Source organism: Panulirus ornatus, chromosome 19 (genome assembly GCF_036320965.1).
Source record: "Panulirus ornatus isolate Po-2019 chromosome 19, ASM3632096v1, whole genome shotgun sequence".
Lineage (NCBI taxonomy): Eukaryota > Metazoa > Arthropoda > Malacostraca > Decapoda > Palinuridae > Panulirus > Panulirus ornatus.
In genome coordinates, this window is record NC_092242.1 from 14,345,999 (window position 1) to 14,363,971 (window position 17,973).

General features: G+C 46.0%; 1 long non-coding RNA gene across 2 annotated transcripts in view; it reads right to left on the minus strand.

The window, feature by feature from the left end:
• LOC139755403 (uncharacterized) overlaps nucleotides 1–17,973 on the minus strand; it is a 152,967-nt gene that overhangs the window by 76,041 nt on the left and 58,953 nt on the right. For both annotated transcript variants that reach the window (XR_011714093.1, XR_011714094.1), the window contains exon 2: nucleotides 15,210–15,369. This is a non-coding gene — a long non-coding RNA (uncharacterized lncRNA). The remainder of the gene's footprint in view (nucleotides 1–15,209; nucleotides 15,370–17,973) is intronic.

The following is a 17,973-nucleotide window of genomic DNA, read 5'->3' on the forward strand; positions in this document are numbered from 1 at the left end:
CCACGGGATTTCTTCGGTGTGACACAAAGGCAGGGGGAGTTGCGAGTTCGAGATCTTCCCCTCTTGTGTTATCACCTTATGGTGCTACTGCACCCCCCCCCCAACCCTTCATCACCCTTCCCTCCGTCACTCCCACTTCCCGAATGGAGTCCCATGCTGTGACTGACGTCCATGATCGAAACGCTAGTGCTGAAATCCTCCATACTGTGACCTGTGCCGTGACCCAACATGCCTATACGCCCGTTTCCGTGACCCCTGTCCTCGGACGTCTCATGCTGTGATTCCCATACAGTGAAGACACAATAACAGCAAGCTGTGACCTCCATTATGAGAACCATATGTCATGACCATCTTCTGCTGAGGCATCGCATGGTGTGTTCTACCTTCAATCATATGATCCTTATGCTGATATTCCCATACTCTAACCACCATGCTGATACCAATGCCGTTCATCCCTTTTCTGCGAACTTCCATGCTGTGTTGTGTCACCTGCATGTCCCGACCCCCATCATGCAATGATCTATGCTGCAATCCCTTCATTTTCATCCCACGATGCAGTTACCCACGCCTAAACCTAGGCTGTGAGGCCCACAAGCTATGACGCTCCCGTTCTTTGACTCTTCCATGCTCTGACACCCTCTCCTCCTCTCCCCTCCTCCCTCCCTTAAACCCCCTGCTATCACAGGCATCTCCTGGTCTCATCTTCACCTCACCATCACTGTCATATTCCAAAGGCCGTCCAATTTTCTCAGTCAAAGGCTAATATTAAGAGGACCCCGGCACCCCGCCGGGAAAATATCACAAAAATCTGAAAGTCAATTAAGTAAACATAATACTGGGATGATGCAAGATGATTAACCCATGTTTATAATTTAGTCAGGAGAGACTATTGGGGTTACCTCCACATATTTTGTTATTTTCTCGAGCCCGCCCGCCCAGGGTAGGATATTCTAACGTACCGCGGTCCACAGTGAGAGCCAAGCCCTGATATGCTGTACTATACAGTCGAGAGCTAAACTGACAAAGTCTAGTAAAATCACAGCTGGTTAAAATAGGCGGCAAAGGAATAAAAGATGAGGAAAGCGGACTGACTGAGAACTAAGTGGGACTCGACTGCTGAGGCTGGTAACGGATGAAAGTTGAGGAATGGTGAAAGACGAGGAGAACGGATGACACTCGATGAGGTCTGTCTGGTGAGGTCTGAGGAAGATTAGACGGGACTGATATAAGCTGAGGCGGACTGATTAGGCTTGGGTAAGGATGAGGAAGGCTAGACAAAAATGGGCTGAAGAGGATTACCGAGTGTTAGTGAGGACACGGCGGAGCCCATGTATAGGGGTCGCTGAGGAAGAGTGGGAGCAGCTTGCACATGGCCAGCTTCGATGCTGTTGCTAGTGGCCAGACGTCACCTCTGGGAGGTCTTCTCAGGCCATGGCTTCTTCAGCCGCCTTGCTGAAGACGCCAGTTCTATTGGGGGAGGAGGAGGAGGAGGAGGTACAAGATGGGGATTATATTCCTACCTGGAACTTCTACTTGGATATTTACTTCGGCAGGAAACTGGAATGAGGTGACGCCTCTGTACAGGTTTCAGGGGCTTTCCTATTATCTACCAACACGTTGGATGTCATCGGTCAGAAATTGGCATTCACTATCTCTCTCTCTCTCTCATATATATATATATATATATATATATATATATATATATATATATATATATATATATATATATATATATATAAACGCGCACTCTCAATGATACAACACATCATGCCCCCCAACAGCAAGGATGTTAACAGCTATCGTTTAAAGTGTGGGAGTCCAGTACGATAACTACTACGCAACAGAGCCCATGTAGGTTCCATGGCCTAAGATCTCGCACGCGACTCCCACACAAATGATAACTGTTAGAATCCTTGCTGCTGGAGGGCATTATGCGATATATATATATATATATATATATATATATATAATATATATATATATATATATATATATATATATATATATATATATATATATATATATATATATATATATATTTTTTTTTTTTTTTTTTTTTTTTTCTTTTCTTTCATACTATTCGCCATTTCCCGCGTTAGCAAGGTAGCGTTAAGAACAGAGGACTGGGCCTCTGAGGGAATATCCTCACCTGGCCTCGTTCTCTGTTCCTTCTTTTGGAAAATTAAAAAAAAACGAGAGGGGAGGATTTCCAGCCCCCCGCTCCCTCCCCTTTTAGTCGCCTTCTACGACACGCAGGGAATACGTGGGAAGTATTCTTTCTCCCCTATCCCTAGGGATAATATATATATATATATATATATATATATATATATATATATATATATATATATATATATATATATATATATGAGTGTGTGTGAAATGTAGTGGAACTTTCATTAATGATTTAACGTTCGATAGAAAATGGATCATTTCCGGTCCAAGGCGCTTCACACATTATTTCATCATATCGTCTGACAGAACCAGCGAGAGACCATTATCTGCCAGCCGTATTTGAATCTCCCTCGGCGAGGCAACATAAGGCTAGACTCACACTCGCAAGAAATTGTTTTACCCCCAGCCATGTGGGATGAAAAGTGATCCTTACCGCCAATGTCCCACCGAACTCTTTTCGCTCCGAATGACGGTCATGGCTTCCTCCAAGTTCAAGAATCCCCGTGGGAGCGGCCGGGTCTAATTAACCTGGCCAGACACAATATGCTGCAGGGAGGGAAGGGAAGCCCTTGGGGAGGGAGGGAGGGAGGAGCCCTGCTGGCTCCACCAAAAGGGACAGGCGATGCACCAAGATTTGACTTCAAAACCACGTCAAATTATGGCTTAGGCACTAAGGTAATACATACGACTACGTACATACGTTATATATATATATATATATATATATATATATATATATATATATATATATATATATATATATATATATATATATATATATATATATATTCAATGATAATGCTTTTCTCTTTTTTTTACTACATAATCATTTCTAATTAGCAGAGTCAGTCATTATAAAATCTAAGCATAAAACTCGACCCTTCCTACATCTTTCTTTAGGCTACCTGGTAATCTGTCTTACTTAACGGAAAGCAATCGTCTGCGACTGATGTTATAAAACTGTACGAGCGCAGTCAAAATTTCCAAAGCGCGCAAGGAAGTAAAGAAAAAAGATAGTTTTAAAGGGTTCATACAACGAAAATGAAGCCATAGTAATCTAGCTTTGCCACTGGATTAATGAACATTAACCAGTGAAAGTTCAGCGGCAATAAAGAGTTAAATGATTATTGAAGATGTCGACTCCTCACCCATCTTAATTGTACCGTAAAATAGATGTGTACGTGCAAGGTTACAAAAAAAAAAAAAAAAAGAAAAAAAAAGAAAAAAAGCTGTTCTTAGTGTATAATAGAAAACTATCGTAATTAACCCGAGATGTATTAGCAACTACAACGCGAAAGTGTGTCTGATGCACAACCCAGACATAAGCTTTAAAAAGAGAACATCGTCATAGCCTAGCGGATGATCCGTCATAGCCTAGCGGATGATGGCTGACCTATGGATGGATATTCAATTAAACGTGCGACCACTTCCCTCATAACTGAGCCGGGTCGATGACGTGCCTTCTATCTAATCCTCAGGACATTCTTACTGGAGGAAGGGAAGACTCCTGCAAGATTCCGGGCAGCGCACCAGGCGTGAGCAGCGTAAGGTAGGCTCCCATGTGAAGCGTTCCTTGAAGACGTTAATGGACGGTAGAGTGTAGACTCGCGATGATAATACATCCTCACTGTACAGAGTCCGCTAATACATATATATATATATATATATATATATATATATATATATATATATATATATATATATATATATACATGGCGAGACAGTTGCAGACGTGATAGATGTCCCAGGAACCGAGACATTCATCAGTACAAGAGCAATAAGGTAGGGAGGGAAGCAAGGATAAGCTTCGTTCATTCAAAATAGTATACTTTCACAGATATTAATTAATTTTCCAGACTTTTAGCAGTTGAAAGTAATTAAGTAATTATCTGAGTCCATGAATCATTTATCACTTGTTTGCCCGGACTGTCCAGTACCGAAATAAAAGTTGACTTAGACAAATACGAAATAATTAATAGGTCACTGGTCGTCATCTGGCTGAAGTTCATATCTACAACTCTCTCTCTCTCTCTCTCTCTCTCTCTCTCTCTCTCTCTCTCTCTCTCTCTCTCTCTCTCTCTCTCTCTCTCAGCTTAGTGATGGCTTTGCAGTGAGCAGGGACTTCGGTGCCTGTCAACTTTCACTCCTTTGACTCATATGCTGCTTTCCATTTCTTTCTAACTCACCGACTCACTAACTCGCTACCCCAACCCCAAGTATCTCCACACTTTTTCCAGCACACATAAAGGCACTTCATCAGGACCATGAGCCTTATGTGAATTAAGACCATGTAAGGAATCTGCTTTACGTCTTTCTAACACTTAAGTGTTGGAACTGTAGCGTCTGCTACTGTAAATACACTTCTAACCATGGCATTCAACCCCATGTGTACAATCAAAACATCCTCGACAAAATCTTTCTAAATCCCTTCGTCTAGTTCTGTGCTCTTGACCCGATGATTTACTCCTGTTAAGTGAATATTAATGTTTGGGATCATCTCTTGCTTTACCCATAAGATATTTTCTTTCAAAATTTCCCTTCTTCTAACTTATTCTCCTAGATTTATTTCTTGCTTTTTACACCTCTCAAACGCTGTTTGGTTCTCGTGCACCTATACCTTTATTACATTACATTCCTAAGCTCTTTTGCTCCCGAATATCCATTACAAGACCATATATCTCTGATATATCCCTTTCCTTTTCTAAATGTGTGTGTGTGTGTGTGTGTGTGTGTGTGTGTGTGTGTGTGTGTGTGTACAAATCCAGCATCATTAACCAGAGCCGGCTTTAGTGGCCAGAACCAGGAGTCCAAACGAGAACCAAAGGAGCCAGCTCACAGAACCACCACCGCCCCAGCAAAGTCAGTCCACGTAAGCAGAGCCGTTACCCCCACGGCGGCCGGCCGGCAGGTGACCAGTTACACCAGCTGTGGCTCAGGACCACATCACCGGTGCACCAACATCCATCCCCGGCTGGTTTATTTCAGGCCGGCCGCGGGAGGGAGAGGGATCCTATTAAATGTTGCCGCTACGTCCTCCATCGGCCGGGCGCCCACTCTGCCTTTGATCAGCAATAACCAACACCTTTCTGTAAACTATTATATATTTTCTTTGAAACTGGGGATCTAATCTTGAGGTTTATCCAAGAAGAAGAATAAAGTAGGGGAGAAAAGTTGTATACGGGTGCGTCTCGTGGCTCCCCGAGTGTGTGTATATTCGTGATAGAAACGTCATGTTGGTCGAGGGTTTGGGTCTTATTGCGCGGTTGGGAACGGAGTCCTGATGAGGATGATTTCTCTTTCTTTCTTTCCTGGGTCTTGTTAGGCGAGGAATAACGGGGTGGTGCAGTCCGCTACTGTGGGTCATGTTGGCGGACCTGTCGCCCCCCCGCAGTAGCTATGAGCGTGTGGGTCTGCTTGCTCCACACCGGCTCTGTCACACCTCTTAAAGCATCGAGTCAGGAGTGTTCCCTGTGCCTCGTATCGGTAACTGGCGAGTCTTTACAAACCCCAGTGTTAAAGAGGTTATGAATGAAGAAAAAACCCCGAGCTCACGGATTTGATTATTCGTATATGAGAATAACCAAAGACTATACACATTATGGTTCATATTGGTCATGTATATTTCAACTATCTCATCTCAAACTGGGCGTAGTAAAAGGCGAGTGAGACTGATATAAACAACAATTGATGAATTTATAATTCAAAGATTTAGTTATATAAAATCTGAAACACCCTCGAGTGAAACTGTTCATAATCACAGGAAATAAAAGATAATTACTATAATTCAAGAATAACTAACCTAGTTATAACTCAGCTGATTAGTTTAATACGGATCCCTTTTCCCCCGCGCCCCACCAAGACGTACAATAACAACACATCAGGAACGCCACATGCAAGACAAAAGCTTGAGTGGTCCCATGAAGGAGTTCTAACACATGTAATGACCCAAGCCAACTCTGAAGGGGGGCGGCAAAAAAAAAAAAAAGAGGATCAACTGCCCGGCTAAAGCAGGCAAGCGCGCCCGAGTCATATCATTCCAGCAGCCTCTTCACTAAAGGTCACATCAAACAAGCCACTCCAAGCGGCCTTCCGGCTGCAAGAGATTTCCGAAGTGGATTTCCCCAAACATACTTAACGCACAGTGTCCCATCCTTTGGTCTCTCTCTCTCTCTCTCTCTCTCTCTCTCTCTCTCTCTCTCTCTCTCTCTCTCTCTCTCTCTCTCTCTCTCAGCGGAACTTTCTTTTTTTTTTTAAATTGTGATCATAGTAACGATTTCTCACCAAGCGAGGGATACAAGTCCCTCCCACTGCCCCTCCTCCTCCCCCTCCCAACGTTTGTTCGTGCCTCCACACCAGATGGAGAGAGAGAGAGAGAGAGAGAGAGAGAGAGAGAGAGAGAGAGAGAGAAGTTTAATCGTAAAGTCTCTCACTCTCCAGTGTAAATCGTCCTCAAGAGGCGCCTGTAGGAGGGAGCGACGAGAAGAGGTAGGCGGGGTGGAAAGGCATGGGGGATGGGTGGCCAGACAAGGGAAGAAGAGGACATGCCAACAAGTAGGAAGGATGGAGGAGATTACAGTGGTGCATACCTGTGGAAAAACAGCGAGGGGGAGATAAGTGACTAACAAGGGTACAGGAGGACCATGATGAGAGGCACAGTGGGGGAGAATAAAAGGAAAGGTTAATGATGGGAGAGAAATACAGGGATATATATATATATACATATATATATATATATATATATATATATATATATATATATATATATAGATAGATAGATAGATAGATAGATAGATAGAGAGAGAGAGAGAGAGAGAGAGAGAGAGAGAGAGAGAGAGAGAGAGAGAGAGAGAGAGAGAGAATGAAAAATACAGGGGTATCGACATAAAGACATTCTTCCCTTAATAATAAAGTCATTCTAATATGTACTCTCCCCGCCCTGGTATGTTTATTCTTTCCCTGCTGAAAAAACAAAACAAAAAGTAAAGCCGTACAGACTAACAAATTCTTGAAAACAAAATCACTTTTACGTCGCACACCGAACTAAATGTGACGCAATGATGAATGCGAATCTTCACATCAAATACTGCTATCTGTTGTGATAACCAAGATCAAAGAGTAGCAGCACAATAACTCATTATAAAGAAAAAATAGTTATAACAGCAGTTCAACAGATCTACATTATATATCCAGTGAAGTGTACAATGTTAAACGGAGACGCCTGTATGAGACATGGGAGACAAATGGACCGTAATGATGGCAGGTTTTACATTACAGTCTACAGAGCCAGAGGCTGGGGCCTTGTCTGGTGGTGTATCGGTGATGAGTGAGGTAGAGGGTCTGGGGTCTGGGTGATGTGTGTAGTGTGTGTGAAGAGTGAGGTTGACGGTCTGCGTAAAGTGCGAAGTGTCTGTGAAGAACGAGGCTGCAGGAGCACGGTGTGTGTCTGAATGCTGTGCTAAGAGTCTGTGAGGAGTGTAGGACTGTACGTACTTAAAGGTGTTCTGAGCCATGACCATACCGCTGTCTGGTGACATGAAACCCACCCATATCGTACTGACACACACACACACACACACTAAGTCGTCTTAACCATACCGCTGTCTGGTGACATGAAACCCACCCATATCGTACTGACACACACACACACACACACCAAGTCGTCTTAACCACACCGCTGACTGGTGACATAAAACCTCCCATGTCGTATCAACCACAACAGGAAGCCAAGCCTCAAAGAACTGTGACTATCCGGCAGTCTAATAATCCTGACCACGTACTGATGATAACTAACGCTATATGGTAGCGGATTTTTGTTTTACTAACGCTATATGGTAACGGATTTAATTTTTTACTAACGCTATATGGTAGCGGATTTTTTACTAATGCTGTATGGTAGCGGATTTTTTTTTACTAGCGCTATATGGTAGCGGATTTTTTTTACTAACGCTATATGGTAGCGGATTTTCTTACTAACGCTATATGATATGGGATATATTCTTTCTAACGCTATATGGTTGTAGATTTTTTTCCTAGCGCTATATGGTAGCAGATTTTTTTCCTAACGCTATATGGTAGCGGATTTTTTTACTACAGCTATATGGTAGCGGATTTTTTTTCACTAACGCTACATGGTAGCGGATTTTTTTTTACTAACGCTACATTGTAGCAGATTTTTTTTTCCTAACGCTATATGGTGGCGGATTTTCTTTAACTAACGCTACATGGTAGCGGATCTTCTTTTTTTTACTAACGCTTTATGGTAGCGGAATTTTTTTTTTTTCTATCATATATCTCTCGCCTCAGTGTAGGTGTGTTACTAGCTACGCAGGGATCGTCTGCATGTAGCTGCCTCCTGTCTCGCGTCGTAAACAGGAAGTGACACACGAGCTTTGTCTAGGGGTATATCGTGACTCATCAATGGTAGTAATTTCAGAAAAGGTAGACTTATGTCATCCTCCATAACCACTTTATAGCGGAGGATCAGAAGGAACGCACCCACCCACCTTTCCTTTGAGTGTTGTGGAGTTGTCCTTGGCTTCCTATGGCACACTTCTCAAACCAAAGAGGATATAAAAGTTCCCGGAGGAGAGACCCCCCCCCCCTCTACTTCCCTAAATATGGTGCCTAATCGACACTTACTTTCCATAAAGAACCAACCTTAAAACTGACTGACTGACTAACCTAACTTACTCTATCAACCTAACCTAACCTACTCTGACCTAACCTAACCTACTATGACCTAACCTAACTTATTCTAACCTAACCTAACCTACTCTGACCTAACCAAACCTACTCTGACCTAACCTAACTTACTCTAACCTAACCTACTCTAACAAAACCTAACTTACTCTAACCTAACCTAACCTACTCTAACAAAACCTAGCTTACTCTAACCTAACCTAACCTACTCTATCATCCTAACTTCCTCTAACCTAACCTAGCCTATTCTACCAACCTAACCTACTCTATCAACCTAACTTACTCTTACCTAAACGAATCAAACGTTACCATAACCCAATTAATTGAATACCTGCCTCGTCAACAGGTATGGTCAGCGCTGTCAGTACTGGTACGAGATCTAAATGACAGAGCGATGTACTAAACAAATCTTTGTATAACATTGTGATGTTCATAGAGTTGCGGACACAAGGCTTAACGACCTTCAACTGTTTGGCAGCCCTTTACACCAACACCATAATGGTGCACTCTTACTGGACGATCAAACACTTTCATGTTAACTTCCGTAACACAATGGTGCGACCCTTGAGCACGACCGACGGTACGACTAGTGGGGCTTGGCCTTACGATGGGACATCACGCTCAAATCGCACGGCTAGTGGGGTATGATGGCTTGGCCTTACGCTCAAATCGCAGTCCGGTCGCGCAGCGTCGTACCTTCGCACGTATAAAATAGGCAGTAGAGCTGCGCTCAAGGGTCGTATCCCCTGTGTTCTTGAGGGCCATCGTGCTTTAAAGGTGATACCGTCAAGCTTTTTATATGCATGATGACCCCATCCCCCCTGATGTGACCTGTGACATCTTCATTTGTCTGAAGGTAATGTTCTCGACTCTCGTACCTCAACATTGAGCCATAGGGGTAAGCGCCGGGTCGATACCCATGCCTGACCGCGTCCCGTAAACTTTCACTCGGGAACTGGGAGATGCCAAGCTTCACAAGTCCGAACGGAAAACTGACTGAGGGTTTTATCTACACTGATCCCATTACCGTGACGCTGCCCACCTCATACATAGGCCTGGGATGTCAGTGGCCATCGGTCCTCTCTTAAAAGGCCTTCACAAGTGGTCGGTTGTCGTCTGTGACCGTGAATCCCACTGACCCTGTGTGTGTGTCAGTGCTTCGAGACTCAGGACGCCAGAACCTTCGCAATGCACGACAGAAACTTTATATATATATATATATATATATATATATATATATATATATATATATATATATATATATAGGTTAGACGCCACGAGCAACTAACGCCCTAATCCAGACCACCTCATTAACACTATGTATATATATATATATACCCTCGCCTGAGCCAAGTACCCATTATATCGACCAACCCCTAAAGGCGGATGAACAGCTGGCCTGACTGTGTACATAATGCCGGAACCAGGATTCGAACCTATGAGCTCGACCCTAGACGACCCGGGAATGCGTCACGATGGGGAATGCTAACCTCTACACCACGGAGGTTCATAATACAGTAATACAACAGGAATACAATCATGATGTATAACGTTTTAAGTCTTTTCCTTTGGATTTCTCTGTACATTCGTCTTCCTTACCGATTTAACCCTCCCTTCTCCACCACTGCTTCCCCCCTCCACGTAGGTAGATGGTAGCAAGCAGCCAGCAACCAGGGAGGGATGCCATCACCGGTACTACTCACCTTGGTACCAGAAGGGTTAGAGAACGCAGCGCAGTGAACCACCACTTCATCGGCTGACAAGTCTCACTCCCTTGGCCCAGTTTGCTATAAAGTCAAGAGGCATGCGGAATCCCCGTGCAAGGGCAAATGTACTGCTACATCCCTATCAATAACCACCGTCTCATCCACACGTGGGACACTGGCATTTAGCCCACAGACAGACAATCCCTCCAACCCAACCCATAACACTTGACGTCACGTCAGTCACACAATTCGGGTTTTTCGTAACTCTAGGCTAGGCTTTCCTACGGTGAGCGCTGCGCGACAGCCCTTACACTCAGGAAAAACCTCGTCGTAAGTAAGACGTTCCTTAACCATCTACCACGCCACACCTTCCCCACACCCACCTGCCACGCCCTACACCCACCTGCCACGTCCTACACGACACACCCACCTGCCACGCAGCATACTACACACCCACCTACCACGCCACACCTTCCCCACACCCACCTGCCACGCCCTACACCCACCTGCCACGTCCTACACGACACACCCACCTGCCACGCAGCATACTACACACCCACCTACCACGCCACACCTTCCCCACACCCACCTGCCACGCCCTACACCCACCTGCCACGTCCTACACGACACACCCACCTGCCACGCAGCATACTACACACCCACCTACCACGCCACACCTTCCCCACACCCACCTGCCACGCCCTACACCCACCTGCCACGTCCTACACGACACACCCACCTGCCACGCAGCATACTACACACCCACCTGCCACGCCCCACACTACACACCCACCTACCACGCCCCCCCCACACTACACACCCATCTACCACGCCCCCACACTACACACACCTGGCACGCCCCACACTACACACCCACCTGCCACGCAGCATACTACACACACCTGCCACGCCCCACACTACACATCCACCTACCACGCCCCCCCACACTACACACCCATCTACCACGCCCCCACACTACACACCCACCTGCCACGTCCTACACGACACACCCACCTGCCACGCAGCATACTACACACCCACCTACCACGCCCCACACTACACACCCACCTGTCACGCCCCACACTACACACCCACCTGCCACGCCCCACACTACACACCCACCTGCCACATCCTACACGACACACCCACCTGCCACACAGCATACTAAACACCCACCTACCACGCCCCACACTACACACCCACCTGCCACGCCCCACACTACACACCCCTACACAACCACCTGCCACGCCCTACACTACACACCCATAATGACTACAGTAACGATCACACACACACACGTTCTAGTTCTACTTTCCCAGTATTGTGAGGCAAGGAGGAAATCCTCCCGGTTCAGCGAGGCGGAGGACCAGGTGCCGGGCGTCGTTTGGGCATAAAAGGACAGGCAATTAACCTTTGTCCACAGAGGCGGCCTCCGTCTTGCACACGTCTGCCGCAGGGTGATCTCTTTTGTCCATCCCCCGCCTCCCCCGAGACCATGATGATCATGATGATGCAGCTCCCAGAGAGAGAGAGAGAGAGAGAGAGAGAGAGAGAGAGAGAGAGAGAGAGAGAGAGAGAGAGAGAGGAAAATAGGGGAAGAGATGCGGACAAAAGAAGCGGGTGTGATGAGAAAGGGGAAGAAGAGAAATGATTTTATCGTGTGGCAGAGAGGTGAGTGTGTGTGTGTGTGTGTGTGTGTGTGTGTGTGTGTGTGTGTGTGTGTTGTGATGAGGGACCTGCATCACACACTCCTGTCAACCACAACCACGCCTTGAGGGCCGTCCCTCCTCCACTAAAACTGCAGCCGTCCCTCCTACACCAGACCCACAACCTTGAGGGCCGTTCCTCCTGCACCAGATCCACAGCCACGCCTTCAGGGCCGTTCCTCCCACACCAGATCCACAGCCACGCCCTGAGGGCCGTTCCTCCCACACCAGATCCACAGCCACGCCCTGAGGGCCGTTCCTCCCACACCAGATCCACAGCCACGCCCTGAGGGCGTCCCTCCCACACCAGATCCACAGCCACGCCTAGAGGGCTGTCCCTCCTATGCCAGAGCCAAAACCATGTCTTGAGGGCCGTTCCTCCTACACCAGAACCACAGACACATCTTGAGGCCAATTCCTCCTGTACAGCAGCGCTCAGCCGGCCTGTCCCTCCACACCACACCACAGACAGACCCAGCAGCCCGTCTCCTCCCACAACACAGCTACGTCCTAGGGTCAGTCTCTACCACATCATGCCCACCCGCCTGGTAAATCCATACCCACATCATGCACACACAACAACTCTTCTCTCACACGAGATACAACAATGATAATGAATGATACAATAATCATAATGAATAAGATGAATAATAATAATGATAATGAATAAGGGAGGAGTGAAAGAAGAGAGACATCAGAAGCTAGTAGAGAGGGAACGTCAGAGGAATAGGAGCGGTCCCAAAATGGACGAGTGAAGAAAAAGACGAGAGAGGTCTATGAAAAGGGGGACGTCAGAGGGGAAGTGTGGTCCAAAATGGAAGAGTAAAGGAAGTGACAAGAGAGGGTGAGTGAGGGGAACCAGTCCCCCAGAACTGAGAGGAGATGGTAGCGAGATGCGAGGCTGAGTGATGAGAACAAAAACCGAATTATAGCGGCAGAGATGAGTTTCCTGAGTGCCTAGAGCTTCCAGCCGGCCACCGGGAGAGAGAGAGAGAGAGAGAGAGAGAGAGAGAGAGATGGGGGGTCCCATGAGGCACGGCTTGGAAAAGGACCTCCAATACTCCTAGCACACCTACAACACTTCCACACAACCTGGAACACTGAGGTCCCACGATCACAAGACACCTTACCCATGCTGTAAATATTCTCCCGATCACGTGAGACATATATCTTGAAGCCTATGTGATGTACATGATGTCGCTGGCATGGGCCGCATCCTCATGCTCACACACAGCTTATCTTACACTCACATAACCCCCCTGCTTTAGAGATCATCACATGGGGTACATCTTGAGGTAGACGAAGGATGGGCCTTTACGTTCATGTCTCGTGTAATCAAGCTTTGGTAGGTTGCATAGGCTGCATAGGGTGTCTTGATATCTATAAGGTGTGTGTGTGTGTGTGTGTGTGTGTGTGTGTGTGTGTGTGTGTGTGTGTGTGTGAGAGAGAGAGAGAGAGAGAGAGAGAGAGAGAGAGAGAGAGAGAGAGAGAGAGAGAGAGAGAGAGAGAGAGAGTAATCACCCTCTTGTACAGGTAGACGAGGGAGTTTTATGCTCGTGAAACCCCCATCAACCTGAACTTAACCCTACCAAAATATTCCTTTTCAAGCTTCTGTGTTCACTACCTTCATGAACATGTAATACACCATCGTGCCTTCACTGCTTCCGATGTACTTCAGAAGAGAGCCACAAGCAGCCCACCTTCCGTCCCCCGCGGTTCTGACAGGACATGGCTTTGGCTCTCGACTCAACTGGTTAAAGTAAAAAAAAAAAAACTCACTAAAAACATAACCCCTAGGGAATGCACCACCTCCTGCATGACTGCCTTTGGATTCTCTCTCTCTCTCTCTCTCTCTCTCTCTCTCTCTCTCTCTCTCTCTCTCTCTCTCTCTCTCTCTCTCTCCTCTCTCTCTCTCTCTCTCTCTCTCTCTCTCTCTCTCTCTCTCTCTCTCTCTCTCTCTCTCTCCCTTCCTCCCTCTCTCTCTCTCTCTCTCCCTTCCTCCCTCTCTCTCTCTCTCTCTCCCTCCCTCCCTCTCCCTCTCTTTCTCTCGCATGTTCAGACCGACTACAGTTATCGTGAAGAGGACAACATAAACCACTTCGGTCTCGCCTCGCACTCAGATGGGGAATTCACGACGGCGACACCTACAGCGTCGGACGCCACAGGACTTTCCCAACACTTCCAGGTTGTGTGTTGTTCCCAAGTAGAAGGCCACCTCGTTAAGGTGTCTGGCCGTCCTCAGGGCACGGCTGAGCCCCACATGGGACGGCAGGGAGCCCTGATTTTTATTTAGGTCTCCATATACATAACACAGGAGCATCACACTACTCAAAACACTAATGATATGAACGAATACTTACAATATTCACTTCTCCATACAGAAAAGCAACGAACGCTGACAATATTCACCTCCGCCATACAGAAAAGCAAGGAACACTTACAATATTCACCTCCGCCACACAGAAAAGCAACGAAGGCTTACAATATTCACCTCCGCCATACAGAAAAGCAACGAACGCTTACAATATTCACCTCCGCCACACAGAAAAGCAACGAACGCTTACAATATTCACCTCCGCCATACAGAAAAGCAACGAACGCTTACAATATTCACCTCCGCCACACAGAAAAGCAACGAACGCTTACAATATCCACCTCCGCCATACAGAAAAGCAACGAACGCTTACAATATTCACCTCCGCCATACAGAAAAGCAACGAACGCTTACAATATTCAACTCTGCCATACAGAAAAGCAAAACACTTACAATATTCACCTCTGCCATGCAGAAAGGCAAAGAACACTTACATTACGCACTTATACAGTAAAGCAAACATTACGCACTTATGATATACAGTAAAGCAACCCTCTTACACCATGCACTTTTACAGAACATCAAAACGACGAAAATCTCTATTCTTACCTTTCCAAACGTGTACTAATCTTCAGTTGTCCCATGTACTCCTATGTGTGTGCCCAGGAGTACTCTCCACACCCGAGTACCTCGTCATTATCAGCGAGGGCGTGGATCAGCTTGCTCCTCCGCAACAAACTCTTCAACACAAGAGAAACATCCAGAGTTCCTGAAATAATGAGAGCAACACAGGTATAATAATCACTAGTATGGAATACAAGGAACTGGAAATCAAGGAGAGTAACACCAAACACGTTAAGGACCACCAGAGAGAGAGAGAGAGAGAGAGAGAGAGAGAGAGAGAGAGAGAGAGAGAGAGAGAGAGCGAGTGAGTGTGTGTGTGTGTCTGTTATGGTAGTGTCATGGCCTGTCATAATCAAAGCAGTCGTGTATCACCCGTCTATCCTTATAGCAGTCTTTTGTTCATCATGACAATAATATAATCCTTTCATCATCATCATACAACATTTAGAAATGTTATACATCGTATGCTAATGCATCAATAATTACATTAATTACAACTTCGCTTTCTTTAAGATCTTTCCAAATATATATTTTTTTTCACTCGGGTAAAACCTTGACTGAAGGAAATTTCCTATTTATTTTTGCTTGCCATATTTTTTTGCTCTTGTTTCAATCGCTATATCTTAATACTGAAGTCATTGGCCGATTCTTAATATCACTCCTTCACACTGCGTCAAACTACTTGGCCATCAATGATTTATCATATTTTTCATATCTTCACACTTGCGATTTCATTTTTGCTTATTTCAACACATCGTTTCATATTTTCAGCCCGTCTAGTGAGGATGCTGGTCACTGTTATCTTTATAGTTTTCTTCTACAACACATCCCGGAGTCACTATACTTTTATATCTTAATGTGATCATTACACCATCAAGCATTACTGTAATGGCAGAACTGGCGCGTCGAGCTCACCGCACGAATGTATGTATGTATGTCTGTAGCCTGAACGCCAGCGGCCCCACGTGTAGGTGAGGCAGAAAGAAAAGACAACCACCTGGGCCACAGGAGTGACAATCAACAGCCACTGAAGTACAATGCAACTGGTAAGTAATATGTGCAATTGCCGTTCGTGTGAAGAAAAAAAAAAAATACGGATGTCATTTTACAAAACTGGCATGACACCAAGGGCCCAGCTACTGTACTACAGGTCTGTAACCACACTGTATCTTGTCGTCATTGTAAATGATATAACTGCTATCAAAAGAAAGGAGCAAACAAACAAAGACTAACTCAGACAAAGAATGGAACAGAAAGACAATGTCGTCGAGGGGGGGACAGAAAAAAAAATCCAACCATAGAAATTGAAATTAAAGTCTATGTAAAGGATGAAATGACTTAGGAAAAAAAGAAGTGTCTTGGCTCCTCAGATCGTCAACCAAAACCCCATCTGGCAGGAGCGGTGCGTGTATGTGTGTGTACACGCAGCCCCCCCTCATCGCCCGCCGGGGATTAAATATCCTCTCAACACCACTAGAGCAGAGGATACCGGAAAATAAACAAAATCCCCAGAAGCAGAACCAACAGGCTATGATGCTTGACACGATGAGAAGCTATACACTGATCCAGCAGACCCGTCCTGGCCAGCCTTCAATCGCCCGCCTCCTCCGCGGGAGAGATATCCCATATCGTCTTCCTCTCGTAATTCCCGCCAAAATTTTTTTCCCTCCCTCCCCCCCACGCGCCACAGATCGATATGCTTCGGAAGTTGTTTGCCGACAGTTTTGTGACGTAAATCGCCCTAGATTGATTCTCGAGTCAATATTTGCAATTTTCCCCCACATATCCCCTGGCTAAAATTGCTTGTTAGGAAGGGAAATCTTTGACCACATGTCGGCGCACCGAGTCGATCACCTGGCACACAGGAGCAGGCGGGAGAAGACTGGGCTATACACACGGCAGGGAGGGAGGGAACACCCGGCCACACACGGCAGGGAGGTATCCCTCTGCTTCACACGGCAGCAGCAGGGAGGAAAGGGGGAACTCCGATATACGTGGGAGGGAAGGAACACTCGCCCTCACACGGAAGGGAGGGTAGACTCGACCCCATGCGACATGGAGGGACGACTCAGCCCCACACGGGCAGGGAGGGAACACTCGCCTATGCAGGGCAGGAAGGGAGCAGCCACCCTCACACGGCAGGGAGGGAGGACGCGACCCACCACCAACACACACATTACCACCTTTTCTCCCCAGACAAGACAAGGACTTAGTCACGACGTCAGTTAGTCTCTTATTGACTGACTGTGTCAGGCTGTGGCTGGGGACCAATTACTCGCTGATCACCGTACAGTGTTATCAGAGTAGACATTTCGTTTATGTTATGTTATCAGAAAGAAACTACGATGTATCTAACGGACGAGAATGGATTTAGGGACAACAGATAATAGTTTCAAATTCCAAGAAGACATGATAGAGTAGAAATATAATTCTTCTGATACAAAACCATTAGAACAACCACACTCTCCTCAGACAACGACCAAAGCAGGGAATTACACTCGGACCTGGACTGCACTAGCTAGGTTCACAATGCCACCATCATAAACACCCAGGTTCCTGTACACCACAACCATAACAACCAGACCTTTCACACAACCATCACAATACTCATCCCTCCCTTCTACTAGGCATCTATCACAAGGATCATATCTCCCCTTACCCTCAGCAATGTAGAAAGTCTCTACCAGTACCCACCACCACAATGAGAAATGTATAATAACCATCCTTACCCTCCCTTAATGAAGCCAGA